The sequence below is a fragment of the Amblyomma maculatum genome, chromosome 7 (assembly GCF_055883805.1).
Source record: "Amblyomma maculatum isolate TAMU_Amacu chromosome 7, ASM5588380v1, whole genome shotgun sequence".
In the NCBI taxonomy this organism is placed as follows: domain Eukaryota; kingdom Metazoa; phylum Arthropoda; class Arachnida; order Ixodida; family Ixodidae; genus Amblyomma; species Amblyomma maculatum.
In genome coordinates this window covers 139,408,232-139,427,950 of record NC_139350.1, presented here as the reverse complement: position 1 = coordinate 139,427,950, position 19,719 = coordinate 139,408,232, and the positions used below count along the sequence as shown (strand labels likewise).

The following is a 19,719-nucleotide window of genomic DNA, read 5'->3' as shown; positions in this document are numbered from 1 at the left end:
TGATGCCACTTGCGAGCATCTTGCCAGCACACCATGCAGCATAACGTGGCGATATCCGTAGCACTTGCTGTCAAACACATGTCTAGATTTTGCGAGAAATACCACTGGACCAACTGCGTGCACGGAAGAAGAACCTCGTCCAAGCAACCTGCAATCTGTCAAGGCATGTCTTAATTTTGATAAATTTTCACTTTTGTCGCCAGCCGAAAAGCAAGCCCGAGACATGTAAATTTACCGGAAGATTCTGCGCATTCTGTTTGAATTTTGCTAGCCGTGTCACTTGCTATCCGAGCCTGAAGCGCGTAGCGAAATATGAATGCATGAGGGAAAAAGTACAGGGCCAGAAGTATATTCAGAAAAACACAAAATAGCGCAAAGCCCCTCAGCGATTGGGCGTGAAGGTTAGCGGCTTAGCACTGCAGGCGAGCGTCCACTGTTTGCATGCAATGCAGGGGTGCAAAGGGTGATGCGGTGACCATGTGCAGGTTCTTCGTGCGTGCGAATAGCCCCCGCATAAACCACAGTGTATGCGTGCAAAACATGTGCACGCACGCAGCGTGCGTGTCATGTCTTGTCACCTAAAAAAAACTTTCACTCCGTGGTCCTTCCCTAATGAAGTGTTTCTGTTTCCACTTTGAGTAGATGTGTCTCCTTGTGCGAAGAACCAGTGGTGTCTCGCACCACGTCCTCAATCAGTGGTGCATCCAGGTATTCATTCATTCCTTTCACTCCACTGACACTCTCTGCTTTCCTCTAGATCATGAATTATAGCCTCTGCATCAGGTGAGAGTTGTAGAAATCCTTCCTCTATGGAATGTTTGAAACCGGATCTGCTGCCGAAAGAAGCTGTTTCGACAGGCAATGAATTTTTGAAAAGTGTGACATTCACCTCACAAACAGCAATGCAAATAGCAACAAGCAAAACGCTTCACAGCAGTTCACAGCACAAAAGTAGTAATAGGTGGGTTGCAGAAACCTAGAAGTCAGCAGAGCAAAACCCCTTCACCATGGCAGCCAAACCTGTTTTGAGGGCAGAAGTTGGGCGCAGCGCAGAATACTTCTATGTCCAGACTGATATCATGCCCAAACGTGTTGAGCAGAATTCCTTCACTATTGAAAGCCTGGAGGAGGTAGGGTCAGGGGAGGTGTTATGAATGGCACTCACAAACCGAGGGGTTCTTAATCTCATAATTGCGACAAGAAGAGGGAGAAGAGGGGTGCAGGAAATGGACGTGGCCATTATTGCCACAATAGACGTCTCCTGCACTGCACCTGATTTCTGCCCCCAAAACAGGTTTGGCCGCCATGGTGAAGGGGTTTTTGCACTGCAGAGAAGCTGACTTTTAGGTTTCTTGGCTGGCTTCAATACTTTGAAGGAGTGTAGTCACGCGCGCCTCTCCTGGCAATTGAATAAACTCACAATTTCGCTGCTTTTACCTAGATGGCGCTAGCAGTAAAAAAACCTTTAATGAGCGAATACAGGCACAAATAATAATTACCACCATGGTTTGTGCTTCTTATTTTAATTTTATTTTACAGTAATACAATATTAAAAGGAAGCCGACTCAAACAAGGCTCACGTTGAGTATGGCGGCCTTCTCGATTGAATGCCGTGTAGGAAAAATTTATTATATTTGAAGGCTCAGTATAATCGTGCTAATTGTATAAAGTGCAATTTACGCTTATTTGGACCAAGAACTACTATTATAGTTTCGCCATGCATGATTCCTAGGCTGTAGAATGAGTGGTTTTCCTGGTCAAGCTATGCGATGTGAGGTGGTATTACGGAAATCTTCAAATTGGGAAGGTAACAAAAAACGAACTAGGGAATAAATTTCGATGAAATTTCGTACACTGAACTATAATAATGTGTACCCGAAGTGGTAAAAATTTTCCTGATGTGCACATTAATAAAGCGCAGATATTCGTGCCCAAAATAGCCAAACTTTACCACGTTTAAAAGGCTGCCGATCAAATACTGATTAAATTAAAACTAATTATGCATTATTTAACCCAAGATAAATACCCATTCTACGTGTGGGCCAAAGGAAACTGTTCTAAGTGCAGCAGTTTCTTCAGCAAATTAATCCGAAGTAGGGTATATCAACGACGCTAGCGAATTTGTCATCTGCAATACCATCTCTCATGCAGTTGATAACGTTGGCACACTAAAGCAGCGCACATCATTTGACAGAGTGTATATATTAAGCTTTCGAATGATGCCTACCCCCCCCCCCTATTGTGATGTTTGAAAAAGAACAACGTGCAGAATGCTTACGCAAACATTGCCTAAAATGGCACATTCGCGCTGCCGGAGTGGGACCCCCGCCTTAAACTTCCAAGCTGTGCGCAGCCCTCTACGAACACATTCCAACTTCTATTATGGCTCTCAACTAACTGACACTAAACCAAGCACTAAACACAGCAACGCATGAAGATACCCTACGAATGCTGTGCCACCCTGGGACTCTGACAGCTCTGGTTCCACGACAGAGGGAGCAAGTGTGCTTGCATAAAAAAGAAATCCCTGAACAAGGGGGGAGGGGTGGGGGAGGGTTTGCTCATATTAACAAAAATACGGTGTATTCTGCTGGTATGGTAGAAAAACGTATTGGCCACTTTTCGGTCTGGATGCAGGATGCAACTTGCACCATGTTGGCAGAGTGGAGATGTTGGAAATTAAAGTGCCAAGTAAAAGGATTTCTCCTGCATATGTCTGCAACAGTTTGTGGACGGTGAAAGGCTAAGCAGGGCCCTAACTGATTGATTGAAAGCACTTGAATGGGTTTGGGGAATGAGTCATCGGCTGCAGGAGTGTATCTCAGTGAACTTCATTATGAGACTGTGCTTAACAAATGCATGCATGAAGAGGAGTTCTAGCTTCGATATGTCAGGGTGGCTTTCATTTTTGAACATCGTCTAGAACCAGCCAGCAGCGTTTAGCAAGGAGCTGAAGCAGTTTGGCAGCCCTTGCCAGGACACAAATCTTAACGCACGCTTATTGTCTTGTTTGGACTATTATGGCAACAGACCTACACAGCAGCCTTAACATAAGCAGTTTACTTTCGTTCACAGGCCTCAATATGCACACCTCGCACCACATATGAAGGTCGTGCATAACAAAGGTGTGTTCCCACTTTGTGCACATCAGCTGTTTCTTAACTGCTTGGATACATTGAGAGAGCATGCTTATTTCATGTGAGAGGCAGACTTAATTATGTGCTTTCCTCTTTTACAAGCCGCATATTTTGCAGTGTGGCCACTGAAGGCCTCGTCTGACCGTTTGTTTCGTCACTTCCGTTCTTTTCTGTGTCTAAGCAGTTGTTTGACTATTAGCCTGTTTAGTTCTCAACTGCCACTTCTATATGTATTCTTGTGAACGTGAACACATGGTCTAGCATTGTTTGGTTCACTGTGCATTAATTTTTGTCATTCCTGAGGATGCAAGCTGCTTTGTGCATGCTCAAACTTCAAGTAGTTTGTGGAACGCGCGAAAAGAACAGGGACCACAAAACAAAACATTGACTAGTTGCTGTTTTTGGTGATTCCACTGTCACACGTGTATGAAATAGCCCACATTGCCACCACGCTATAATCCTGATGGCATCTGCCACTGACTTCCTTTTATTTATTTGTTTTGAAAGGGGGTTTTTACTGTGCTTTAACAGGGATAATAGCCCTGTCGAAGTTTCACGGCGAACCACACAAGAACACAGCCAGTCTCAGTCTCCACAAGCGAGCACGAGCAGCGCAGCGGCACTTCGTCGTCCTTATCCTCGTCTTCGTGATATTCTCGTGTAGTTCACTACAATTTCCCCCGGAGCGAGGAGGAGCCATCCTGGCGACCTATGGTGAGGGCAAGAGGAGCGGATCGTAGTAGGTTTTGAGGCGGCTCACGTGCACAGTTTCGCGGCCGCGATGACGCATGTCCGAAGAGGTAGTGAGTGGCTCCACGATGTAATTCACAGGGGAGGTTTGACGGACAATGCGGTAGGGGCCGTGATACTCGGTTCGAAATTTTGATGACAATCCCGGTGGGGTGCCGGGAACCCAAAGCCAAACAAGGGATCCTGCAGGAAAAACGTGTGGCGTCTGATCTTTGTCGCGGTGATGCTTTTGGCGGCCTTGAGATTCCGATGTAAAACACCGGGCCAACTGGCGACATTCCTCCGCATGTTTGGCAACGTCTGAAAGGAGAGTACACTCGGAGGAGTCGGGACGATATGGTAAAATAGTGTCCATCGTGGACGACGCCTCACGCCCATAAAGGAGGAAGAAAGGGCTAAATCCAGTAGTTGACTGCGTGGCGGTGTTATAAGCGTATGTCACAAAAGGAAGGACAGCGTCCCAGTTAGTCTGATCGGCGGCAACGTACATCGTCAGCATATTTCCGAGAGTGCGATTGAAGCGCTCAGTCAACCCGTTTGTTTGAGGGTGGTAGGCTGTTGTGGTCCGGTGTATGATGCGACATTCGGCTAGTAGAGATTCAACGACGTTGGAAAGGAAGACGCGTCCTCGGTCACTCAGCAGCTCTCGCGGCGCGCCGTGGCGAAGAACAAAATAATGTAGCAAGAACAGGGCAACTTCACGGGCAGTAGCGGCGGGTAAAGCGGCGGTCTCGGCATACCGGGTGAGGTGGTCGATGCCGACGATAATCCACCGGTTCCCAGAAACCGTGCAGGGAAGTGGCCCGTAAAGGTCAACGCCAATGCGGTCAAAAGGGCGGGCCGGGCATGGAAGTGGTTGTAAGGGGCCAGAAGCACGAGGTGTGGATGACTTTCGGCGCTGACAGGCGATGCAGGAGCGGACGTATTTGCGAATATACCCGTACATGCCGCGCCAATAGTAGCGTTGAGAGATCCTTTGAAACGTCTTCACTACACCAGGATGGGCACACTGAGGGTCGGCATGGAAAGAGGTGCAAATTTCATGTCGTAAATGGCGGGGAATGACGAGAAGCCACCGTCGACCATCAGTCATATAATTGCGGCGGTAGAGAAGACCGTCTCGTAGGGCAAAGTGTGGTGCTTGACGGCGTAAAGCCCGAGAAGGCGCAGCAGCGTTAGGAGAAGCGGACACGATCTCGATAAGAGATGCGAGCCACGGGTCTTTTCGCTGCTCCGCAGGCATGTCAGCGATGGTTAGAGAGGAGAGGACGGGATCAGCCGCCGTAGAGCAAGCAGGTTCGTTGGAGACGGGAGAACGAGATAGTGCGTCGGCGTCCATGTGTTTACGGCCAGAGCGATATATAACGCGGATGTCAAATTCCTGCAGGCGGAGAGCCCATCGTGCGAGGCGGCCGGACGGGTCTTTAAGAGAGGACAGCCAACATAACGCGTGGTGGTCCGTGACGACGTCAAACTGGCGACCGTAAAGGTAGGGTCGGAATTTTGTTAATGCCCGCACAATTGCCAAACACTCCTTTTCTGTAACTGAGTAGTTGCGTTCAGCTTTAGAGAGGATACGACTCGCGTACGCGACGACGTATTCGTGAAAACCGTTTTTCCGTTGTGCCAAGACAGCTCCGAGGCCAACGCCACTCGCATCAGTATGGACCTCGGTGGGTGCTGTCGGGTCGTAGTGGCGAAGGATTGGTGGCGAAGTCAAAAGACGGCGCAATGCGTTGAACGCTTCGTCGCACTCGACCGACCACGCAGTTAAGTCACTGTTTCCTCCGAGTAGTTTCGTCAGGGGTGCAATTATCGAAGCAAAATTCTGCACGAAGCGCCGAAAATAGGAGCATAGACCTATGAAGCTTCGAAGTTGCTTGAGAGAAACCGGCTTAGGAAACTCCGCCACTGCGCGCAGCTTGGCCGGATCAGGGCGAACACCTTCCTTAGAGACGATGTGCCCCAAAATAGTCAACTCCCTGGCACCGAAGTGACACTTCTTGAGATTCAGCTGCAGGCCGGCGTCAGTAAGGCAAACCAAAACTTGCCGCAAGCGCTCTAGGTGCGTAGCGAAGTCGGTGGAAAAGACAACAATGTCGTCCAAGTAGCAGAGGCAGATGTGCCACTTGAACTTCCGCAAGATGTTATCCATCATCCTCTCGAATGTGGCGGGCGCATTGCACAGACCGAAGGGCATCACATTAAATTCATAGAGGCCATCCGGCGTCACAAATGCGGTCTTCTCTCTGTCACAGGCGGCCATTGGTACTTGCCAGTAACCTGAACGTAAATCAAGAGATGAAAAGTACTCGGCACCTTGGAGGCAATCAAGAGCGTCGTCTATACGCGGAAGGGGGTAATTGTCCTTGTGGGTAATTTTGTTGAGGCGCCGGTAATCAATACAAAAGCGAAACGAGCCATCTTTCTTTTTCACTAGCACCACTGGTGAGGACCAGGGGCTTTGTGATGGACGAATTACACCACGTTGTAGCATGTCCTCAACTTGTTCATTGATCACGCGACGCTCTGCCGCTGACACACGATAGGGGCGCTGTCGAAAAGGCGAGTTAGAGCCGGTCTGAATGTAATGCGCGACTGTTGAAGTGCGGCCGAGAGGTGTGTGGGCGGCGTCGAAAGCAAAGCGAAATGTCTGTAAAAGGGCCACGAGCTGAGTCCGGTAGGTGGAAGGAAGAGCGTCATCGATGGCGGTTCGGAAGAAGTCGTCTGGCAACGAATCAGGCGTCTGATCGGACTGCAGAGCATCAATGTAGTTACTGCGGTAGGTCTCGGAGGCATCCAGGTCAGAGAGAAGGTGGGCTGGTTGAATGGAACCGGGAGATTCCCCACGTAGCAGAGTAATCGGGCGTGGAGACGGATTGTAGATGAGTAGCTTCGTGAAGCCACCGTGAACATCGAGAACAGCAGATGGCAGCGGCAGGTGCTTGCGGTGGATGAAGGATGCAGACGGTGTAAATAAAACACTAACGTCTGACGCGGCAGGACACGAAAGAGGCACAAGGGAACAAGCCTCTGGTGCTACGTCGACATCTTCAGCGATGGTCAGCTTTTGAGGACACACTGAACGGTTGTCGTCGGGCAGTGCGTCGCACAGTGCAGAAAATTCTACTTCAGCTCGGGCGCAATCGATCACGGCGTTATTTTTAGACAAGAAGTCCCATCCGAGGATCACGTCGTGAGAACAAGATGACAAAACTACGAACTCGACACTGTACAAAATACCTTCAATGACGACACGCGCTGTACATGCTGCTAAAGGTGCAATCCTCTCTTCACTGGCAGTGCGGAGCGACAAACCGTTAAATGACGTCGTAACTTTTCGTAATCGTCGGCAGAGTTGCTCATGAATCACTGACACTGCAGCACCCGTATCGACCAGCGCATATACGGACAGACCATCGATAGAAATCATTATAATGTTCGTGGGTGGAATATGAGGCCTTGAGCTTTTCGCAGAGTACGCAGTTCTTGCCTCAGGAACCGCGGAGCTTAGTTTCCCTCGTCAGCAGGTGGTGGTCGCCGGCGCATTGGTGACAGTGACCGGCGACGCGGAGAAGGAGAACGACGCGTTGTATATGAACGCTGTTCTGGGGCATACGCAGGCGGAGAGTGGGCAGAACGAAGCAGCGGTGGCGAGTAATCAGAAGACGCAGGCTCGGCCATGCGACGACGACATCGGCGGGCCACATGTCCAGCGAAACCACAGTAGTAGCAAATAGGACGATTGTCCGAAGTACGCCAAGGGTTGTAATAGCGCGCAGTGGGCGGATGAAGCGGGGCCGTTTGAGAAAGCGGTGCAGGGCGTAGAACAGGCTGCATGGGTTGTGACGGCTCAGGCGGTGGCCGCGCAGCCACAGCCGCGTAGGTCAAAGGGGCTGGAACAGCAGGTTGACTATACTGGACTGGTGCTTCGACGTATGTCAAAGGAGCAACAGAAGGAGCTTCAGGAAGCGTGGGGAGTGCTTCCGCAACTTGTTGGCGGATGACTTGCTGCAGCTTTGGCACTAAAGGAGTGGGAGCGTCAGGACGTTGGCGAACGAGGGATAGTTGACGGGCAACTTCTTCTCGAACGAACTGCTGTATTTGTGGCAGCAAGGTGGACTGGTCTGCTTCAGGTGTTAAAGCTGCAAGCGGCGCGGGGTTTGAGAGCGAAGAGCGAGTGATGTTACGGCGCTTGCGTAATTCATCAAAGTTGTGGCATGCGTTGATAACGTCGACGACGGTGGCTGGATTTTTAGCCAGAAGCATCTGGAACGCGTCATCATCAATGCCTTGCATAATGTGATCTATCTTGGTGCTCTCTGACATTGAAGCGTCCACGCGCTTGCAGAGGTCTACGACATCTTCAATATAGCTGGTAAAATTCTCACCAGGAAGCTGTGCACGGCCGCGCAGGCGTTGCTCAGCGCGCAATTTGCGCACTGCAGGCCGGCCGAAAATATCGGCAAAACTAGCTTTGAAAGTAGACCAAGATGTGATATCGGCCTCGTGGTTGCGGAACCATAGGTTTGCAACGTCCGTTAGGTAGAAAATGACGTTATTGAGTTTTTGGTTGTCGTCCCAGTGGTTGTGAATACTGACCCGCTCATATGAGGCCAGCCAGTCTTCCACGTCATGGTCGCCGGTTCCGCTGAAGATTGGAGGATCACGCTGGCGCAAAGCTCCAGCGCAGAACACCGCGGATGAGGGGCCGGTTGGACTGGGGGTAGTAGCGTCGGTCATTGCTTGTGTCGGGAGTGTGCGGCTGCGGAGCTCCAGGGCGGCAGGAAATGCTCACCTCCACCAAGTGAAAGGGGGTTTTTACTGTGCTTTAACAGGGATAATAGCCCTGTCGAAGTTTCACGGCGAACCACACAAGAACACAGCCAGTCTCAGTCTCCACAAGCGAGCACGAGCAGCGCAGCGGCACTTCGTCGTCCTTATCCTCGTCTTCGTGATATTCTCGTGTAGTTCACTACAGTTTGCACATCGGTACAAGTGTTCTTAGATGATCAAAGTTTGTATTTCTCGTGGGTTATTTTATGTTCCCCTCTATGTGCGATCCAGAAATTCATCTGTCGAAAACCACTTCCTCTATATGCCTTCATGAATGCACCTTCCTTCTTTCTAAAACGAAAAATACAACCTGCCCTCCTTCATCAGCTTGTTACAGAACTAAATATGTCTATGTTCTCAAATATTTAAATTTATATGTTACAAGCAGCACATAAGAGATGTTTTGCTGGGGTACATTTTTTATGTGGACATCTTAAATAAAAAAAATGCTTCCACTTGCAACAGGTTGTGGGGTACACAGAACCTCCACAACCTTGGTTTAACTGAGCCGTGAGAACAAATGCAATGGTTACTTGGCGCCAGAGGGGGGATGCTGCTGACCCTAGTGATGCCACAGTACAAAGCTCAAGTTCCTTTGTATCCAAGCAGCTGCTTTCAACACAGTAGAGCGAGATCTATCAGAACAACCACACACTTAAATCCTGACGTTGCCAGCATGGCTATGATTGGAGGATTTGTTATGAAGGCTGCCAGCAACAAGATTCCGTGCGGTGACTGCACTGCACTGCTGCAGACATCAAGAGCAACACTCCCCTCCTCAGACTCATAGCCCCACAAGATTGCAATGGCCTTCTCTAACCCAAGTCTGGAACATCTCAAGCTCCTGATACATCTTCAGAGATTTGTCGACCACTTTTGTCGACCACGTGCTCCTGCACGTCCCTCGTGAAGCCACTAGGATTATGTGTACATAGGAGTGTTGAAGTGCTGTAGCAACTGCCCATTCTGAGCTGTGTGCATAGCATGGACATTGACCACTGCAACAGACTCTTGGAGCTAGAAGCCAAGAAATTTATGGAGACCTTTTTCAGCCACTATGCTCTCAAAGCAACTGAAAGGCATATTTTTATGTTATTTTATTAAAATACGCTAAAGGCCCGAGCGGGCATTACTTGGAGGGGGGGGGGGGGCAGTGCGGAAGGCGAGACAATAGTAAAAACAATAAATCCAACATTGCGACAAGTATATAGTCGTTAGCCAGGAACACATTGTTGAAAAGCTAGCGCTTCAAACACTAAAAAATATAAAGACAATGGCACCAAACATTCCTGTTTTTTGGAGAGCAGCAGCTCAATAGGAATACAAAATAAATCCAAGGATGAAGGTTACAACTCGAAATTACTGTTTAGACTCGTTAGAAACGTTTCGGAATCATTGGAAGATGCAATGGTGCCAGAAAGTAGATTACATTGATAGATAGCGAGGAGGAGAGGCAAATGAAAGAAAAGATTAGTTAACGCAAAGATAGGTTCCACTTTCAGTTAGTGGTCAATGCGTGGCAATATGTGATGGAGCGATGCAAAAGAATCACTATAATATAATTTGTAGAAGAACAGTATGGAAAACATTCTTCCTCTTTTCAAGAAGAGGTAAGCTGAGGGCTGTTTTTATTTCCCTTACACTTGTTGATCACAAATAGTTTTTAGTCATGAAATGGGTGGCTTTATTGTACAAAGATTTCAATTTTGTTACTAGGTATGCTTGATGGGGGTTCCAAATCAAAGAGGTGCAATGTAATTTGGAAATGTAGTGTATGCTAATAGCTTTTTGTCTAAATTAGCTTAACTTGGGTTGTACCTGAGGAAGCCAAGTGTTTTAGAAGCCTTGTTGATAACCGTATCTATGTGGCAATTCAGTAAAATATCTGATGCTAAATGTACCCCTAAATACATTATGAGGGATACCGATTCAATATGCACGCTGCTCAAAGTGTAATGACATGGTTCGGTGCTAAATGTTGTGCTAAATCGGACAAGTTTTGTGTTTGAGGTGTTCATTTCATTTGCCATTATGTGCGCGAATTGCTAACCTTATTAAGGTCTCATTGCAGACTAGTACAGCCCAAAATATCAGTAATCTGTCTGTATATCATGCAATCATCCACAAATAATCTGACCGTGGAATGTAGGTTGTTACTAATGTCATTAATATAAACTATGAATAAGATAGGTCTGAGCACAGGCCCTTGTGGCACTCGAGATTTAAGGGCGAGTGGGACGAAGAATGGCTATTAACAAAAACTGGTTCATAGCGATTAGCCAAAAAACTTCTTATCCAAGAAATAACATTACAATTTTTGTTTAAATTCTCAAGCTTCTTTATTAGACGCATGTGCGGGACTTTGTCGATTGCTTTAGCGAAATCTATAAATACGGCGCCTATTTTAGAGCGAGCATGAACAGAGTGATAGTCAGAAATGAATTTAAACACTTGTGTTTTACAAGATCTACTAAGTAGGAAGCCATGCTGATTGGAAAAAGAAGTTATGCTTCACCAGATGACCCATGAAATGGCAGAGATTACTTGCTCTAGCAATTTACAACTTACGTTGGTTAAACAAATTGGTCTGTAATTTCATGGCTGAGAGGCATCGCCAGATTTGAAAACAGGTATGACACGCGCAATGTTCTAGTCGTTTGGGACACAACCTGTACCAATGGATTGCTGAAAAATAGCAGCTAAGAGGGGGCATACTGCAGGCTTTGCTACTTTGAGTGATTTAGGACATATCCCATCGAGGCCAGGTGCAGAGCGAGCAGGGAGACGGTTTATGGCAGAGGACACACCTTCTGACATGACAGTATGTCGGGCATGGTTTCATCCAGCTTTCGGAATAACAGGTCAGTAGGTAAAAGATTTGTATCAATGAGCACTGAGCAGAAAAACTGGCAAAATTCCTCTGCTACTTCAAGGGAAGTAAGGAGCTTTCTTTCTTTAGTTATTGACACTGACAAGTTTGAACCATACTTTGGATTAACGTGACAAAATTTTTAGGCTTGTTCTTTAACAGATGTGAAATGTCAGTTATAAAAGTTGTCCTCTGCAATTTCAATTTCAGTTTTGCACAACTGCATATGTGTGCGGCATTGATCCCAATCGCACTCAGATGCTGACTTTTTTAGCGTTCACGTACAACCTTTTCTTTTTGTTTATACATCTTTTGACGCTCCTTATGAACCATGTGCTCTCTGAAGATGTGATGATGGTGACTTTAGGTACGTACTTATTTACAAATAAACACAGCACAAAGAAACCGGACACTAGAGAAGACAACACACAAAATGGGATGGACAGCCGTCCCATCTTGAGTGTTTTCTTCTCGAGTGTCCAGTTTCTTTGCGCTGTGTTAGTTTGTAAAAACTATGAACCAACTAGCCCAGACTAAAATCCTCATTGTACGTACTTATCTTCTAGCAAAGTTAATTTTTTATCAATAAGAAATCAGTTTTCATTCACATCCCACGAACAGAAAGAAAACATCTACAGAGAACAATGATATAGTTCATTAAGCAGCATATCAGTACCTGCTCTGGGATAATCAAATATAATTTCATTTGCTTTTTCTGGTTTGTTTCTGGCTACTGTGGAATCGCTCAGCAAAACTTTGTGGCCACTGAGGCCATCCAACACATTTGCAGACGTTTGGCCCAGTTGCATTGTCAGCACAAGATCCAAGACTGAATCGCCACACGTAGGAGTGGAAACCATTTGGTGCAAACTGAAAAGTGCTAACACCCAGAAAATTCTGGCATTCATGCTTTCTTGAGCTTTTGGGAGGCCTAAATGCCTGCCAATCAATAATTGGCTAATTGAAATTTGTTCTGCAGGTAAGTTAGAGATTCATTCAGCTTTTCAGAGAATTCCTCGCAACCCACAAGATTTCTGGACATGATCCTGTATCAACAACATGCACTTGCAAGCTTTTTCTTACAGTGATTAATACCCCACTGCCGTGCGAGGTAATGCGATTTTTTCTAAATAGTGAAAACTGGTTGGGCAAAGGTAGTTCAGTACCAGCAATATCGGGCAATAACCAGGTTTCTGTGCCCAATGCAAGGTCTGCTGAGCATGCTTCGACATATGAACGCAAATTATCTTGTTTTGGAAACAGGCTGCGGAAGTTTGACACTAAAATTGACAATGCTGAGCCTATGGGTTTATTCTGTAGTCAGTGGTCCTGAGGGGAGCCACAGTGATGCTTTTCAGCTGAGGAAGAGCACTGCCAGTGTGAGAATGAGCCCTCCACAACTGCAAAGAAAACAAATGACAGACAAGGCAAATGAAAGACAAGTCAGCACCCCTCACTGAGCAGGCGGGAAGCAATAGCAAAAATAAGCCAATGAATGCCCTGCTGGGGTCCAACCTCAATGCTGCCACAGGAACAGAACTGTACCTGAAGGCAAGCATAAAGGGATTAGGAATGCAGAGCACTTTAAAGTACTTTATAGCTGCAAAAATATAAGTTCAGTTTGGTTTGGTTTTTGGGGTTTAACGTCCCAAAGCGACTCAGGCTATGAAAGACGCCACACTGGAGGACTCTGGAAATTTCGACCACCTGTGGCTATTTTAACATGTACTGACATCGCGTAGCACACAGCCGCCTAGCTTTTCGCCTCCATCAAAACGTGGCCGCCGAGGCCAGGATTAAAAGTATAAGGTAAAATATCGCCCAAAGAGCCTGTGTAGCAGAGCACAGTTAAACCTGGATATATCAAACCAGGATTTTTAAAATTTTGGTTATATTGAACTCACAGATATCCCCTTGAAAATGCTATGTAAGAGCAAATGAAGGTGCTTTGTATATTGCACTCTAATTTCACTGGCCGTTCGATGTATGAACTGTGCACAGAGCAAAGAAAGGTGTGCCCTCCCCAAAGACGACTGCATCATCATCAGTCGTTTGCCGCGTGACGTTTCCAAGCCATGTGCAGAAGGAAAGAACGAGAGAGATCCAGTTTCATGGTGCTTAGTGAGGAGCAGGCTTAGCCAATGTAGTCATGGAGTTGGGAAAAGGGGAACCAATGCAAAAGAGCGAGGCGCAAGGGCATGCCCATTCTTTCCTTCCTCCATAGGATTGAGGGAGCATGGAGGAAGTAAAAATTCTGCCAAGGCTCCTCTCTCCCTTTCCTTACACTTTTCCTTTCTTCGTTCCCAGCAGCACTCACTGTGCACCATGCACAGAAAAGCTGAGGAAGACAACATTGGATGCTTTCACCAGTGTTTGTTTTGACCGCTGTATGTGCGGCAGGTAATGTGCATCATTAACCCCAAGTAAGGAGAAGACAATGTGGGACGCTTTCTCCAGTGTGTGTTGTGTCCCCCCTCCCAATCATGGTGCGATAAAGCTAACATACCAAAAACCAGTTTTGCGCAACTTAACTTGTGGTGAGATGGTGAGGAAAGGGGGGGGGGGGAGGGGCTGCCAGCACCTTTGAAGGACTGCATGCCAATTAGTAGCTTCCTTGACTTGTCCAGTAAAAATTGATTTATTTTTAGTGGGCAAGCCTAGGAAGCCACTAAGGCTGCTGGCACTTTGTCAAGTTTGCACCCCTTCCCGCAGGTGTCAAAACACTTTAGGATGTTACTGCCACCAGCATCTTGGTGGGCTGCCATGGGTATGAGCTGTAGGCTGTGATGATCACAGTGCAAAACGGAAGGACCAGCAAACAAACTGATGACGTTTTTTCAAATTCTCAGCAGCAAAAACAATGGGCGGGTCTGCAATGGGCGGTTACGCAAGGAAATAGTGTCATTTGTTATGAAGAGGTGTCAAACCGATTTTTGCATATCAAATTATCGATATCCTAACTATGAATATCCTAACTATTATCTGCCCCCTTAGAGTTGGATATATCCGGGTTCAACGGTATAAAGAGTGAAATAAGATGAACGTCTGACTATACAATTATGACATGACAGAATACCGGTTTCTAAGTTTTTATTGCTTTTTTCTACGTCTAAACAAATAATGTACTTTTTCAAAATGAAAGACTATAATGGCATAAAGCAAAGTAAGAGTTATCAAAGTGGATTCTGCAGAACCCTTGGATTTCTTGGAGAGCTTTCTGCATCCTCGAAGCAGCTAAACCTATGCACACCTAAACCATCCAAGTTTTCTTCAAACCACTTAATTGTAACCACATAATTACTAATCATGCTATATACATATTGTAAGCGCTCACATCATACTGCTGCTCTGTACACCCAGTCCTGATGAATTGAACCCAGGCATTTTTAGAGAAGCCACATGCATGCGAGCCCCTTTTTGCATGCATGTCAGGCAGGAAGGGATGGAAGCTGATGTATGCATGGTTCCTCAGCACCTTGTAAAAGCCACTGGGATAAAGCTAAGAATAGAAATGACTGAGAATCCCTGATGCAAACAGTATATATGTAAACATTCTGCTTCCGTACCAAGACATCATGAACTGCATGTATGTTGTCTTCAAATACTTGAACAGTTCAGGAATGTTACTGTTAGGGTGATACCTCTCCAAAAGGCACCCTATTTGCTTGTATGGTGAATGTACCAGCTATTTCATTTGTTAAACATAAGCTAATATACTACACTAGCCTTCAAAATTGTGTTCCCACTCCTGTAATAATACCAACTGGGATTGACAGTGTTCTAAGATGAAATAAACAGATAAATAATGCAGCCCAAATTTTTGTATATGTGGTTAAAAACTGGATACCTTCGTTATGCTTCAAACATAGCACATAAGATCTGCACAGGATGAAATGCCAAACGTGCAAGCGATAAAAGCCATGCACTTGACAACCAGGTGCATTCTAAGACTCTGTCAACACATCCAAATGTCGCATCTGGGCTTACCAGAACACAAGCGCACAGGTATCATAAGGACCACAAATGTGAGGCCAAATCCAAATGCTATGGAACATAGCTGCATTGTGCAGTAGTGTTACCTGCTTCTAGGGCGGTCATGTTCCTGACGATAAAGGAAAACCTCAGTCCATAACCGCATACAAGAGCAACGCATGACTGTAATTATGACCTAGCAATAATAGCATGCACAAGAGTGCAACTACTCAAAGTGAAATCAACTCTTGCCAGGGTGCAAAAGTCAGTGCATTGCCTTGAGGGGCAGTTAAACAAATTTCACCATTCCTGCATGCATGCTTCATCATCTGCACCTCAACAAAAGCACTCAAACGCTCATGCACACATGAAATGGGCTGTAATCATGAGTAACAGAAAAGCTGCATATAAACAAATAATGAATACAATAAAAAAGTACAGCCTTCTCAGAGGCCTGGATATATCACACTGCTCTAAGAAAGTCAAGGAAAGGACACAGAGCAGTGGAGGCACCAGAGAGAAGACAGACTGACTGTTGCATATCATCGTACCAAGCACAAAAGCCAGCTACTGGCTGCATCTCGTCCAGCCCCTCCACTGCCACAGCCCTATCCTGCGCATGTTTTTCTTGCTCCTTGGCAGCTGAGTGGGACACCATCTGAAGACTACACAGCGTACACACAAGATTTGCCATGCTTGCAGCTAAAACCTTCTTTCACCTGGTGCTTCTCAAAGCAGACTTCCTGAAAGCGTTTCAAAGGTGTGCGGCTCAGTGAAGGCTGCTAAGTTGAAATCCAGGTGATGCTTGTGCTCACTGATGTAATTGCCTTCGAGTCTGGCGATTCTTTTCTAGGCCTGCATTTCTTTGACGCTATTCCTCAAACAAAAGAAGTTCAGTAGTTTGATTAGCCCCATGAACCTTTGGTCACCCTGAAGAGCAAAGTAATGAAGCTATCACGAGTAAATAATTTGCATTCACAGTTCAGCTGCCTATCCTTACGTTGTACCAGGGATTGCAATAGGTGACATTTTAGGTCTCCCTGCGCAAGGTGAACTAAATACACTCATGCAGCACCGTTTCAGCAGTCCAGGAACACTGGCATCAAGCAAAAACAAAAACCCACTGTGGCACCGACCACATGCAGCATTTCTCTGGTGCGTCTATCCCACCATTGTGACATAAATAAGTTTGGCACAGTTGATATAAGCCTGCCTTGCCATTTGCTTCTGCTGCACAAAACAAGTGGACTGATTTCCACTCCCACAAAATGATGCTGTTGCAGTCGTAGACTTTGAGGGTGAATATGAGCACAGACACTACAGCAGCAACAAAGCTAGACAGAGTGAGTACTACGACAATGTTGTCGAATTTGCACAATTGGCCAATGTATCGAATGCCAAATTAGGCATAACAGGTCTCTCAATCATATGAGGAACACTATCCCATTCTTTCCAGATGTAATAGGTTTAAGGGGGGACACGACTCTTCGCGGCCGAAAATCGGTCTAAAAAATCGATTTTTTTATTTCTTCATTTTCATGGTCCCGAGACGTTTCCGCAACTATCTGCAAATTTAGGTTGAAAAATACCGCCTATTTCGCATGTTACAGCGCTTCAAAGTTGCGAATCTGAATGTTTGCCTCTTTAAATTCAGGTCAAATCGCGCTGATCGAGAAATGTGCGCTCCACCAGCATCATTTTGGTCTCGTTCGAAAGATCGCGATTCAGGCTATTCTCATGCCACGATCGGCGTCCGCGAGCGAACACCGGAAGCGGAAAACAAGGGACAAATTTGCGCGAAACGCGCGCTGCTATTGGGCTCCGAAAGCACGTGACCCAAACGACCACTTTTGGTTGGCTGCCGGCGCCGGCTGCTTGCGGCTTGGCGCCATTTTGAAAAGGTCGCGTAGTTAGGCCTAGCTGGTTTAGCGACGTTCCGTCATCACGACCACGGCGTAAAACGGGGAAAATTTAGGTTCGAGCATCATACTAGCCTAAAAACCGAAGAAAGGTAGAGAAAAGAGGCGCGCCGGTGACGCGGCATCCTGTTATCAGCAATCAGTGACAAAGCACCGAAGCTCCGCGATAGGCCAATAAGGGCGAGGCCGATGGTGCTCGGCACGACAGATAAGAGAGCAAACGATTTCCTCGGGGAGATTCCTGCCGCATGCGGACATCGTAATCACAACGATGCAGATGCAAAAGTGATACCTAAGCAGTTTTGATGGGCGCAAAAGATCGAACACTCGGAAAAGTTAGTAGCGTGGCGGCAGCGGCAATCGCGAAACGGCATCACGCACGGCATGCGGAAATAACAAACATTAGTCGAAAGAAACCTGCGTCTGAGTTGCAGGGGCAATTATCTCGATGGAAAATGGTGCATTCACACCAAAAACCAGTCATAGCTCATTTTATCAAGTTGCTGTTAGCCTTAGTAATTTAAAATATGCCCAAAACGTTTTTCGCCGATTTCTCAAAATTGAATTTTGGACATAGTCAGCAGATCATTATTTCTGGTCCTGCTCTTGCTACAGTTATTTTCGTTTGCTAGAAAGCTAGCCTCATGTATCTTTTGACACCAAGGTAAATGTAATAACCGTAGGGGGAAAATTTACTGAAAAGTTTGTCTTGGCACCAAAATGGACTGCCTTTGAGTTTTTTTTTTAATGGTGAACTTTGACTGACTCCAATTGGGATAGAACATTAATTTTTGTTTTAATTTACTTTCCAACCATTTCTAATCATACACTGATATGTCAGACCTTGCCATAATTTAAATCTACATGTTCTGATATGTTTTTCCTTGTGTTCTCAAGACAGCATTTTTGAGGGTGTTGAAATTTTGGAGGAGATCAGTATCTCCGGTCCTGTTCTTGCTATTTCTATAATTTCTTTTTAGAAAGGGAATCCTGCCACTCTCATGAAACCAAGGTAAATACAGTGACCACAAAGGAAAATTTACTGAGAAGGTTATCTTGTCTTGAGCATCCAAATGGAGCTTTCCTTTCAAATGTTTCCTATTGCATAACTTTGGTTCAAATTGGCATAGGTCATTAATTTTTGCTTTAGATCACTTTCCACTTCTTTCTGATCTTGTTGTCATATCAATCATTGACATAATTTACACCTACATGGAATGTTTTTCCTCATTTTCTCAAAACTGAAATTTTGAGTGTGCTGCAATTTTGGAGGAGAGATATCTCTTAAACTGTTTGTGCTGCAGCTCTCATTCTTATCTTGTTAGAAAGAAACACTCTTGGACAGTGCAATAGAACTAAAACATGTAGTTATTATGCGGCAACATTTACAGAACTAATTATCAATTTTAGGTGCCAATTTGGGCTTTTAGTCATAAAAGTTTTACTTTGTGTAACATTGGTTCAAACTCTTCTAGCACGTTAATTCATGGCTAGCGGCACTCTATGATCCTTCTAGATCACTCTGGCAGGTCTATTCTCATCATGTCATAAAGTGTTTAGTAATTAACTCAACTCTAAATGAAGAACATGAATTAGGTAATATTTTGAAAACTATTTCGTCTACAAGGAAACTAATCAGATATTTGAAATCAGCATGCAAAAATATATTAACCGTGCAAGTTTCAATCAGATCCACCCGTAAATAAGGAAATACGTTTTAGGAGGGGTGCCCCCCCTTAAAGGATTTAATGTTCCTAAGCTACTGAGGCTACGAGGGATGCCGTGGTAGAGGGCTCCAGAAATTTCGACCCCCTGGGGTTTTTTAACAAGCACCGAGATTGCACAGTACAGAGGTGACTTACTTTTCGCCACCCTATAGACGTGGCCACCATGGCCGAAATTTGATCCAATGTCCTCAGGTTCAGCAGTCAAAAAAGCCCTAACCACTGCACCTTCACAGAGGGGCTCTTGCCACATAATAAAGTAATGACGATTTGCAAAAAAATTGTGGCTAATTCGGTACTGTTAATTGCAGCATGTAGCATGAGTGCTACCTGCAGACATCATATTCTTTCCTTCTGCAACCTGTAAAATTACCTTCTATTTATGAAATTTAAAACTATCAATGCTTCACTCCAATCAAGACCAAATTAAGAAAAAGTACGGTTTTCCTGTGCTCTCCTTTTTTTACTGATCACTGGCTTTATAAGCATGTATGTCGTAAAAAGCCCATCAA

General features: G+C 45.7%; 1 pseudogene; it reads right to left on the bottom strand.

Annotated features, from left to right (window-relative positions):
* Positions 1-19,719, bottom strand: part of LOC146184863 (phosphatidylcholine translocator ABCB4-like) — a 78,473-nt pseudogene that overhangs the window by 24,305 nt on the left and 34,449 nt on the right.